General features: G+C 36.2%; 1 long non-coding RNA gene across 4 annotated transcripts in view; it reads right to left on the reverse strand.

Moving 5' to 3' along the window:
• The window catches only part of LOC132597558 (uncharacterized), a 124,141-nt gene extending 112,410 nt beyond the window's left edge, over positions 1–11,731 (reverse strand). For all 4 annotated transcript variants that reach the window (XR_009564454.1, XR_009564456.1, XR_009564453.1 and 1 more), the window contains exon 1: positions 11,583–11,731. This is a non-coding gene — a long non-coding RNA (uncharacterized lncRNA). The remainder of the gene's footprint in view (positions 1–11,582) is intronic.
• Between the last annotated feature and the right edge of the window lie 257 nt (positions 11,732–11,988).

Genomic DNA, 11,988 nt, shown 5'->3' on the forward strand with positions numbered 1-11,988 from the left:
AATCCTCAAGGTATTATTCCATGACTCATGAAATAAAGGCCCTTAAAATCAATTAAATGAAACCAAGTTCAGCATGTTGTAGTCAATACTTACATTCCTGAATTTTATATAATGTTCACGTTTGCCAAAAAGGATGCATTATTAATGCCTACATTAGATTTGCTGATGGTAAGCGACTACAGTGATGAATGGGGAGATTTTCTTGCACATACACTATTTTAAAAGTTTCAGTGAGTGTGTGTACTTTTAGAATAATTTAAACTGAATTAAAACAATCTGAAATTTTTGTATGTAGTAAGCACCTCTAATTCTAGTTAGCTCCAAATGCATAGATAGATGAAAATGTTGATAAAAATGGAAGGTAAATTTCCATAATGAGAGACTTCAGTTGTTAAAAAGTCTTTCTTCTAGGGGACTTGGGATTATACTTTGAACAAACTAAAAAAAATAGATGATTCCAAAAACTTAAAATCTACTTTTCTTACCAATTATGTAAGATACTCCCCTTCAGCACACTTACTTATGACACTATGTTTGTTTAACTTCAACATCCAAACAACTGACACAGTTAGCAAAAGACCAATTTTGTATAGCCCCACACCCACAGATAATGAGTCTTTAAAACCATGCACGATGCCATTCTAGAATTCTCTCTTTGAGAGAAAACCACAAAAGCATTTTTTATTTTCCAGCTCTTGCCTTTCTTTAAGCAAAAGTATTTAATTTTTTGCAAAAACTAATAATACATTTATATGAGTCAAACATCAAAAAGTATGAAAGGCATATGGTGAAAAGCCCCTTTCTCTTCCAAAGTAAATACTTTGGAGTTGATTTCCCAGTTTCACCAAGAAGTAAATTTGCAGCTTTGTTTTCTGTTCTACCTCTTGCTCTTGGGAGTTTCTAGGAAGAGTTTCTAGTTTCTTGGGAGTTTATAGAGGGATGTTCATCCCAGAAGTTCTGCCTTCTTGCTTGAAGGATCAAACTGGGGCCCGTGATCTTTCTGCAATTCCCTGGCCCCTCTGTTGTCTTTTGATAGCTCCTGGCTGCCTGCCTGAAAACTTTCTCTATTATTTCATATCCTAAAAAGAAAATTCTTTCATCCTTGCCATTTTCCAAGGTGCCCTAGTTCTCCTGTAGCCGTCAGTGCCAGAGTTCTTCAAAAAATAATCCAGACTCATTGCTATCATCTCTTCATCACCACCTACTCATTCCTTAACTTTATGAAATCTAATTTCTGCACAACCACCACCATCAACCCCCTCCGACACACACACACACACACACACACACACACACATACACACACACTCATACACGCACACATGGAGACCTATTCATCATCCTAACCAACAGCAACTTTCGCAGTGGCAGCTCAGCCACTCCTGGCACTATGGCCCAGCGCTTCCTCCACCCAGCTCCATCCATAGAGGTGCTCACATCACCCAACCTAGCTTCCTTTTCCTCACCTCAGGATCCTGCCTCTGTTCCCTTCATTGGTGTTTTTCCCTCTTTCAAGTTCTGCTTACTCCAGAGCTCATGGGGGTTTTGTTTGTTTGTTGTTGTTGCTCTAAATCATCACCAGAAGTATCATCCACTATTGCTTCTTTGGGAGATAATACAAAATCTTCGTACTGAGCTCTTATCTCTCTCTGGAATTTCAATTATGCGCTTCCCAGGTCTCCTGGATATTTTCACCGGATCGTCCCACTACTGCCTCAAAGCCTGCTAAACTCACACTCTATTTCCCTCAGCCAGTGGTTCTCAGTGGAGGGTGATTTTGCCACTGCCTGTCCCCCCACCTCCTGGGGACATTTGGCAATATCTGGAGACATTGTCACACCGGGAAGAGCTGCTACTGGCATCTAGTGGGTAGAAGCCAAGGGTAATGCTGAACATCCTGGTGTCCAAAAGACAGCCCCCATAACAAAGAATTATCTGGCTCAAACTATCAAAAAAGTCCAAGCTGAAAGTCTGCCCTAATCTAATTGCCACTGAAACATCCCTATTTCTGTCACCTACTCACTTTGACAGGAGGTCCTGCATTTAACCCTGAGCTGTTCCTCTTCTTTTCTGTTTTCCTCAGGTTTCCCACTCCATTCAATATCCAGAGTTTCACTTGGGTTTTTTCCTTGGAAATTTCTGTTCATTGATTATTTTCTTCATTCCTATTACTGCAGTATTTGCATGCAAGCACTTGGGTAAAAAAAAATAATAGTTTCACTGCTCTCAGTAGCTCAAGACTCTTTTCCCTCCTACCCTGACACTCTACTGCTAAATACTGCTAATACTGTTTCTCCCACATCAGAGATTTTCAACGGCAACTTTCTGGAGCCTCTTTGTCTTAACATTCCTTCACAGGTCAGCCCTTACCACCACCTTCCTTTCACGCTCTGTGTGAACTTTCCATTCTGCCAGACTGGCCTATCCTTTATTCCATCTTTTGCTCTAAATATGATAACTAAATAAACAATTACACTAGATTAGTAGCTCTATCAAATAGACAGCAAAATAGTTGATTATTTTGCTGTCAATAAAAATTAACCATTAACAAAAACCGGTTTATCTTTTTGAAGATTCTATCCTAGACATTTTGTAACATATCAGAGAATTCTGGAGCCAGGCTAACTGAATCAGTTCTTGTCTCTGCCACTTCTGAGCTTAGGCAAGTTACTTTATTTCCTCATCTGTAAAATGGGCTAACAAGAAAGCTTACCTTATAGAGTTGCTGTGTAACTCTATAAGCATGTAGTAAGCACTATAATATTCTCTATTATTCCAAAAGAAAGAGAAGAGTGCTCTATTATTCCTTTATAAACCCACATTTGCAGGCTATTACTGATGTATACTGCTAATAATGTTATTCTTATTGGTGTGGTGGTCAAAGTGATACACCCTTTAATACACATCTAATTGTTTAATAAGTTGCTGGATATTTTCTGAAAATAGCAAGCAGATTTTTCTTTATACATATATATTTTTTTTTTTTTTTTTTTTCCCCAAGAGACCTTAAAAGATTCTGGAAACCTAAAAGTTCCTACAAGATGCAAAGCCTCAGTATATTCACTGTTCCCACATCAGCCAAGCTCTCCTTGTCGCCAGGGTTATCAAGTTTCTGAAGTTCAGCATTCAACATGTTCACTGTTAATTAATACATGGCTCTGATCTACTTGGGGAAACTGTAAAAAGCAATTAAGAGCAAACCAGACCGGAGAATAAAGGACAGGCTTCCTTCTTTTTATCTCTTCCCAGAGTTTCAACGTTTTTCACTGTAGCTCCCCATGGGTGGGTTGAGAGGTGGAACAGTTCATAAGCAATTTATTTTGAAATTGGTGAGGGATTGGGGGAGGTGTTAGCATTTCTCCCTAAACCTGGCCTTCCTTGTGAAGTTGCTGCTGTCTCCCTGTTCTTTGCCTCTTTCCCCTGGGTGGTCTCTCTCTCCCCGAGTGATGGTAACAGCAGGGAAAACGGGAAATGTGGATCTGTAACTACGTGCCTTTATTGCCTGGTGTACAGGCTCCAGACACCATTTGATTTCATAACTCAGATCCTTTCCTTCTGCTATCTCCTCTGTTCAGTATCAAACTCTGCCCAAGTCCTCTCTCAACCACCACCACCACCCCCACCGTAAGTGGAGCTAGTAGAACAAGTGAGGATCTGCCTGTAATTACTGCTTAATTCATTTGCATGTGGATGTTCTCATTATAATGTCATTAGCGTGGGGAGGGAGTCTGGTTGCCAGAGCAACCAGGAGTGGGGCAGGTGCAGTTCAGCCTCAGATGGATTCTCGGCTGTTTGGTCAAACTCCACCTGTATTCCTGGCCCTTATCACTACCGTGGTTACCAGAAGAAAACATTCCGCAGCTTTACCCTCTTTATTTTGGCTGTGTCTTTGGAGTGTCTTGGTAACCTGTACAGTTCTTCCTGATTTTACTAAAATCTTCTTTTATTTTAACTAGCCATGCTTAGGGATTTAAGCTCCCACTCGCCACATGTGGGTTTTGAGCCCTTGAAACGAGATGAGTTGAAATTGAGATGGGCCGTAAGTAACTGTAATATACACAAAGGTCTTCAAAGACTTAATATGAAAAAAAGAGTGTAAATTATCTCAATAAATTTTTTAATTTGGATTGTATATTGAAATGGTGATATTTCAGATATATGGGGTCAAATAAAATATATTATTAGCTTTTTTATTTTATAAAATGGTTACTAAAACATTTAAAATTACATATGTGACTCACATATATGTTCCATATTATATTTGTATGGACAACACTGTCCTAGATGATAGATTTCTCTTCTAAACCTCCCCTCTGATCAATACTTCCTTCTTAATCCTTACAGATGTTTACAATAGCTGGAATCTATGCAGAATTTCCATACCTAATTCTTTCTGGATTGCCTAGCAATTTTCTTGTTTTAGCCATCATTTCATAAATACTCTTAGAGGTTAAAGAATTCGGTTTTCCCATCAATACAGGAATTCCCTCTTAAAGCAATGCTGATGGATGGCTAACCAGGCTCTGCTTGAGTCTCTCCCTGGGGCCCCTACTTTACAGAATATAAGATAGAGAAGAACTCAAATTACAACAATGCTTTTCCTTACATTGGCAAGAAATCTGCTTCCTTCATAAAAGCTACCCACTAATCTTAGTTCTGCCCTTGGAAAAAAAGTAGAGTAAGGGTGCTTCTCATCCACATGACAGCCCTCCATTTACTTGAAGACAGCTGTCATGGTCTGCTAAGCTAAGATTCTTTGTTAAACATTACCCACTCCCCTCAACAATTTCTCATAAGTCATGGCCTTGAGGCTCAACCATCCTTGTTGCCCTCCCCCAGACTTTTGTCATTTGTCAATGTCCCTGTAAAAATGAGAGATCCAGAAGAGGACATCCAACTCCAGATGTGGTGCACACTGTGTAGAAACAGTAAGACTATTCCATCTCTTCTACCCGACACAGCCTAAGACTGCATTTGTTTCATCACCTCCTCTGTCCCATTGTTGACACATGTTGAACTTCTCGTCTGCTCAACCTAATAGATATTTTTTCATATAAACTGTTATGAAGTCATAACTTCTTTATCCCAGACTTACAGAATTGATCTTTTAAAACTTGAAACCCAAGGCTTTATGTTTACCTCCATAGAATTTTACTTGTGCTCTTTATTACCAGGTAATTTTGTCTGCTTCTTTCTCAGTGAATTAGCTGGGCTTCTCACCCGTGTGCCAGTCAAAGACATGATAAACTTGCTTTCGATGTCACTGTACTCACTGATAAATGTACTGAACTAGACGGAGCCACTTTGTCCATTATTAAAGAGACTTTATCAACTGTTTTTCTAAAATCAGTATGCACTGTGGTGTTATCTGGACAAACTATTCTACCAGAAAACAATGGCAGTCAGTAACGATTTATTGTGCGCCTACAATGGCCAGAAATCTTCTAGACATTGAAGTATGGTTTGAATTCAGTGAAACAATTCTGATGCCTAGTGATCACCTCCTCCTTCTCTACACGTTCCCAAGCTGTATCTTTAACAACCTGTTAGGACTGTTAGGACATTTTGCCAGACTTCGTTATTGATCTTACTGGTTTACAATTTCTGTAGTTCAACATTTTAACTTTTCAAATAACAAGACACCATTTGCAGCTTGCCACTTTTTCCATATTGCATCCATCCTCACGGTGTCTTAAAGGTTATCAGCCACTATTCCACAATCATACCTGTAAGTTATTTTATTTTCCTGGGCAAGAGGTCAACTGTACTTGGAGATTTATAGTTATTTAAAGTTGCTCTCTCCTTTCTTCTTTCTTTCCCTCATCCTGGGGAAACTGTACCTGCCGTGGTTATCACATTAGCCTAGCATCTAATGTAGAGACTAATTTTTGACTGCTTAAATTTTTAATCTTTTTTTCCTCCTCTTTCCAGTTTGAAAGTTATCTCTTCATCTCATTGAAAAAGAAGGAAAATTAAGCCAAATAGGTCTTTTGCCTTCTTTCTTTTATTAATGTTAAAGCATTTTTCCCCAGGCATGATCAACAATTATGTTCTTAATTCATTTTCTGAAGGCAAAAGGTACACCTCGTTTTCTAAATAACTTTCATCAAGATAATGAGACTAGATTCCAGGAGACTCTCTTGGTTTCTATACCTGGATTTACTAGTAGATCATTTAGAAAATTTGTATACTTGTTTTTCTCCCATCTATACTTATAGTATGTTTCTGACTTATAAAGATGTAAAAATGTAGTCAATTAAAATGAAAAAAATATACAAATTGTCATCAGATTTTCTATAGAAACAATCCAGTGAATTTCTAATTTAGGACTGATTCTCTCTCTCTCTCTCTTTTTTTTTTTTTTTTTTTTTTGGTAGCCTCTGCAGAAACATGTAATATCTTGACACTATTAAATGGCCTGGTAAAATATTGTTAAACTCATTATTCATTTAATTCTAAGCCCAATGTTTACATTGTTACCTATATTTCATGTGTGTATATGCCACAGATGCTGGCAATAGTTGTATGGTTATAATGGTCTAGGTTGCAGGTTGAAATCTCTTGTATAGCCAGGCTAAAGTGTCCCAGAGAAAAAAGTTCTAAATAGGTGCTTTTGAAGAAGAGGATGATAAATTGTTACTATCTATGTTGCCAAAAAGTAAGTGATTATATATAATTGAATGAATCTTGAAAGGTACTGTAAGCTATGAGTTTAGTCTTCTGCATTTATAAATGTTACATCCACACTTAGATTGTATCTACTAGTGTAATGAGAAGGCAAACTGTGAAAGAGTAATTTGACTAATTCAGTCATAATTATCATATCAATCATTTGGATATTTCAGAAGAAAGTTTTAAGTGCCTGAATTATGGAAATAATTACTCCATTTCTCCATTGCCTTTACTCTGTGCATATGAAGAGATAACCTGATAGACCGTTTTTTTCTTTTTATAAAAAGACAGCTTTTAAAATTCGGAACCACCCAATATAATCTCTGAAAACCTTTCACAGTTTTGCATCTGGGTTCTTTTGATAAATATTATCTTCTCATTTTTATAACAATTTTTCCAAAACAAAGGGCATCTTTTTCTAAAGTTATTTGTCAGTATAATGCAAATTAAAAATTGCAGCTTAATATTGTAGATTATTTCCTTACAATATTGCAAAAACAGCCTTGAATTGAATTAGATCATACTGGCTGCTTACTTAATTCAGTTAAAATCAGTAAACATGAAAGAAACTAGATTCTGATGGTAATTTTATTCATGTCTCAGATTTACAATAACCTCAAATTATTTTGTTTGATTTGTTTTTCCACCAATAATTTAGTTTAATTTATCACTTTACAAAACCTGAATAGGCTATCAAAGTATTGAAATATACATTCTTTTAGGAAACCTGTCATTCTGAGATTGTCCTTATTTTTGCTCCCAATAAAAGATTTGTTACCACCCGCAGGAAAATTTTCTAACCAAAAGATAGCAATAGATTGACTAATTAAAAATGCATCCATCTGTTGGTCTGCTTGTTGCCTTGCTATTTGAAAAATGCAGATCTAAGTGGGTTGCTTTATTTATGAAGACCCTCTAACTGTGAGAGTTATGCATTCATAAGCTGGCATTCATCAACACAATAAAGGTTAACATTATAATAAAAGTTAAATATATAGAGCATTTCATATATTTCTTTAATAGGTTTGAATTTTTAAACATGTAATTTTAGAAAATAGAGCTTTTTTATATAAAATGCAAAATAGGTTTTAACTGTTCTTATAGAATTTTAACAGAAATTAGGATTTACATACAAAAACATCAAGTTGCATATGAACCATTTGATGTTTGCTTTGCTTATGAATAGCGGATAATTACTTTGAAGTGACTGAATATGAAGCTTTATTCTTCCTCAAGGAAGAAGTGTGAAAATTGGTAGAACTAGGATTATATTATTTTAGCATTGAAAGGAAGATGATCCTTTCAATCATCTAGATCAAGATGCTCTAGATTGAAAACGGAGGCTTAAAGAGATGTGATTACTTGTCCAATATCAAACAATCCAGAATCTAAGATTCTTGCTTTCTTAATATGGCGTTTCTTTCACTGTGTAACATGCTCTTGTAGTACCCTGAGTTAAATTGTTTGATTTTTATGCTCTGCTTTGTTAAGTTATACATAGTATCTACATTCCATTAGTTCAGATTTTGTCATCTGTGTTTGGGAGAAAGAAATTTTGACGGATATCTTTACTTCTGTGTAAATTTCAGGTATAGGAAAGAAATCAAGACTCACACTTTGTGATAGCCAAGCAAAGAAGCAGTTTGTGCGTGTGTGTGTGTGGTCGCCATGTAAGATATCTACATATAAAAACAGATTAATCTCTGCAAGAGATGGTACACAGGACGAAGACAATTCCCATGGACTAACAGTGCGTCTACCTCTGAATTTAAGACCAATAACAAATGGAAACAGTAAATTTTTGGTGAAAAAGTACTTGTGAGGCTCTTTAAAAACATCTTTCAGACAATTACATTAAGTAATAAAAATGTATGGTCCAATTTTCAAAAAATGATTTACTGCAGTTATCTAGCACCTCACCAAATTAAGGTACAATAATGTTAACAACAAACCATTATTTTGTGCCAGGCACTATGTCTATGGCTGAATATAGAGTATCTCACTGAATTCCTATAACAATCCTGAAGTGGGCACTATTATTAGTCCCATTCTACAGATGAAGAAACTGAGGCTCTCACTAGGGCATACATTTCCCTCCTAGAATGTGATAAATGTAAAGAGAGTTATTGTGTGTGAGAAGAAGAACAGAAAACATGAGAGCTGAGATGAGGTTGAATATCAGATGGACAGTTAGGGTCTTTTAACTAAATGATTCTCTCTCCTGCTTTAGCCATAGATGCACAATTTGAGTTTGGGTCTCGATAAAGTTACAAATCACATGTCACGGGCAGTCAAGCTTACTCTCAAATGGTCAAACCTTTCACCGTTAAATCTTTCTATGAGTCTATTATGTCACATCCATGGAGAAATAGATTTTTATACAATGCTTAATTCTGACAGTATTTTTTAAAGTTCAGACAATTCTAAATTTTCTTTGATTCCTGACAAAAAGTGAGAACAGGGAAAAAAATGAAAAAGCATTAGTTTCTCTGAACCTCATTTTAATCACGAATTTGAATCTTCTAAACCATCTAACTTTAAGCACACTTGCTAACAAGTAGCTAAGCCATTTGTGTTTGTTTTGCGTTTTATTTCTCTCTGTGTTGGGGGCAGGCAAATAATCAGCTAAAAAAAGAAGCTAATGCTGGTGGCTTTGGGGGACAGGCTTCAAGCTCCTGAAATCAAAAGTGGACTGCAGAGACAATGGGGAATGTAGTTAGATACTCTGTTTACGGAAATGGGCACATTTGTCCAATACGGTGTAACCCAAGGCCATCCATTTTGGTTTGGCAGCAAGCAAGTAATTGTATGAAAAATCTGCATTTATTCCTCAAATGGCTATAATTAATGGGCCCCATAAAGAAAGTCAATGCAAATCCTCACAGAAAAGAAGCAAACCTCCCAAACTTTGGGGAAAATTTTCACCATCAGCTAGTTCAATTTTATAGCATCGGTTAATTACAACCTGATTCATTGATGAATATACCTAAAGGAAAACACCTGTCCACACACAATATGACTACCTACTGAAATTCATTTTTTATGGTTATTTCCCAAATTAAATACCCTGAACATAAATGGAAAAATGTATGTTTTCCATGGTGAAGAAAGAATTAAGGAGAAATTCAATAATATGGACTTGAACGAGAAAATCAATAACTTATTTTGAAGTTACAAGAGGCAATTTTATACAGATGCCAATTTTTAAGGAGTTTATTTTTTTCTTTAATCAATCATCCTTCTCCCTTTCCCCTATATAAACTGCTTTTATTCTGAGTTAGAAGGCAAGATGGTATTACTCGAAAGCATATTCTTTATAGAGATAATTAACCTCAGTGGCTTGCCAAGAGTATTTCTAGGCTTGTGTGAGTTTGTTCTTATGTGTATGCGTATTTGTACAGATAATCTCCAAGCACACTTTGTATTAAAATACACCAAACCGACCCAAACTGAATTCTAAAGACCAATATTATTCTTGGCATTATCTTACCAAGAAGACAATTTATTGAAAGCCCATTTCTATCCACAACCAAGTGTAATTTATTGGGGGTTTCCAAGAGCTTTAAAATATTAATTCCGAGTACTACTTCATTTGTTCTCACCAATTTCATCAGTTTGAAAATTAATCAATTGGCAAAAATGTTGAACTCTAAGTGATATTAGATTTGAATTATGCATGTGAATTTCATCAGAACATGAAGAGCAAAACATATTACAGAATTATAAATAGGTAAATTATCTTTGAAGAAGGATCTGTGTAAACTGAGAATAATCAATAATATGGCTTTAATTCTAAAAGTTTAAGGCTTTTCTATCTTTGCAACTCTTAGTTTCATGTGTGTATATTTTTCCAGAATTCTTTACATTTAGATTTGTTCTATTTTTTTATACTAAGTACCGAAAGAAGCACTGTTTTTGAAGATTCGCTGTGTTTAGAAAAAAAGAATCACAAAATTATTTCCGTGGTAATTATTAGCTTTGCACTCAACAGGTTTAAGGCATTGGTGAATCAAACATTTGCTCAACATTCCCCATGGATTTGCCAACCATCTGTGTTAACATCCCAAGTAAGCTCCAGGGTTATAAAGTTATTTGCTCAGGTTTATTGGTTACACTCTTGCCCCTGAAAAACTACTGCTTGCCTTTTGCCTGGTAGACCAGAAACCCAAATGTTATAAGCAACAGTGCTCCCAGACCCACAGCAAAACAGATCATTTACACAAGACGATAAGCTATAATATTCAAATCTATACCTTTCATGCGTTTTACTTTTATATCTTCTTATCTCCAAGAAAACAAAAAATAGAAACATAGTAAAAGTAAAACTTGAGTACAGCTACTACAAAAAAGTAAGCTATAATGTATTACCATGTTATAATATATTAAATATTTTAGGTGGTATGTATCTTAATCGAAACAGAGGCAAATATATTTTATTTCCTGTGACAAGGCGAAAATTAATCCGTTTCTTTTTAGAGAATATCAGGGCTCCTAGTGATTTTAGAGTAAACTTGGAACATTTGGTTTAAAGATCCTGTAACTTTAGCAGATCAGGAAATATGATGTTCCGCTTTAGAGACTCATAATCAGAATGCAGATGGCACAAAATAAAAACAAAGGAATTAAAATGAGGCTTACGTCTTAATCCAGTCTCTCTTTCTAGAGATTGGAATTTTAATTTGTGCTAATGACCTATCTGACTTTTCAGAGAAGTAATCTACTGTACAAATAGAAACATCTCAATAGCGGGGCTTCCTATTGTAGAATGCAACCTCCTTCCGATATTAAGACGTTACATTATACAAGATGCAATCCGTGCAAAGTCTCAAGCATAACATTCCTCCAGCTACTTTCCAATTAGCAAAAACAAATGTTCCCAAGTAATTTTATGAAGAGATATCAGTACTTACAGGTCAGCTAAGGATCAATCAATCCGAGAAAGGGGAAGCTAGAACCTCTGATCACTCAAACTAGGAGAGAAACTAGGACAATTCTTGGGCACCAGTCCCCAAAAAGATTCAGCAAGGGAGCTTTATTCTTTGCATCAACAAGCCTTGGAATGCTTGCCTTCCCAGGGTGATTATTACATCACATTGCTGGGCTACAGATGTGGGAGTTTGGTATATGTATGTGTTTGCATTTTTGCCTGTGTTTGAGAAAGCAGTCTCTGAAGGACTGTAGATCAAACCCTCCCTCTGGTAGGCTCTCATCACCAGCTTTTGAAGAATTAGTTATGTGCCCCCCTCCTTTTCTACCTAAATGTGGTGCTGGGCCTCAGGATGCCTTGGCACACAAAGCTTCCATCCAAGGCTGTCA

The sequence above is a fragment of the Globicephala melas genome, chromosome 7 (genome assembly GCF_963455315.2).
Source record: "Globicephala melas chromosome 7, mGloMel1.2, whole genome shotgun sequence".
NCBI lineage: Eukaryota > Metazoa > Chordata > Mammalia > Artiodactyla > Delphinidae > Globicephala > Globicephala melas.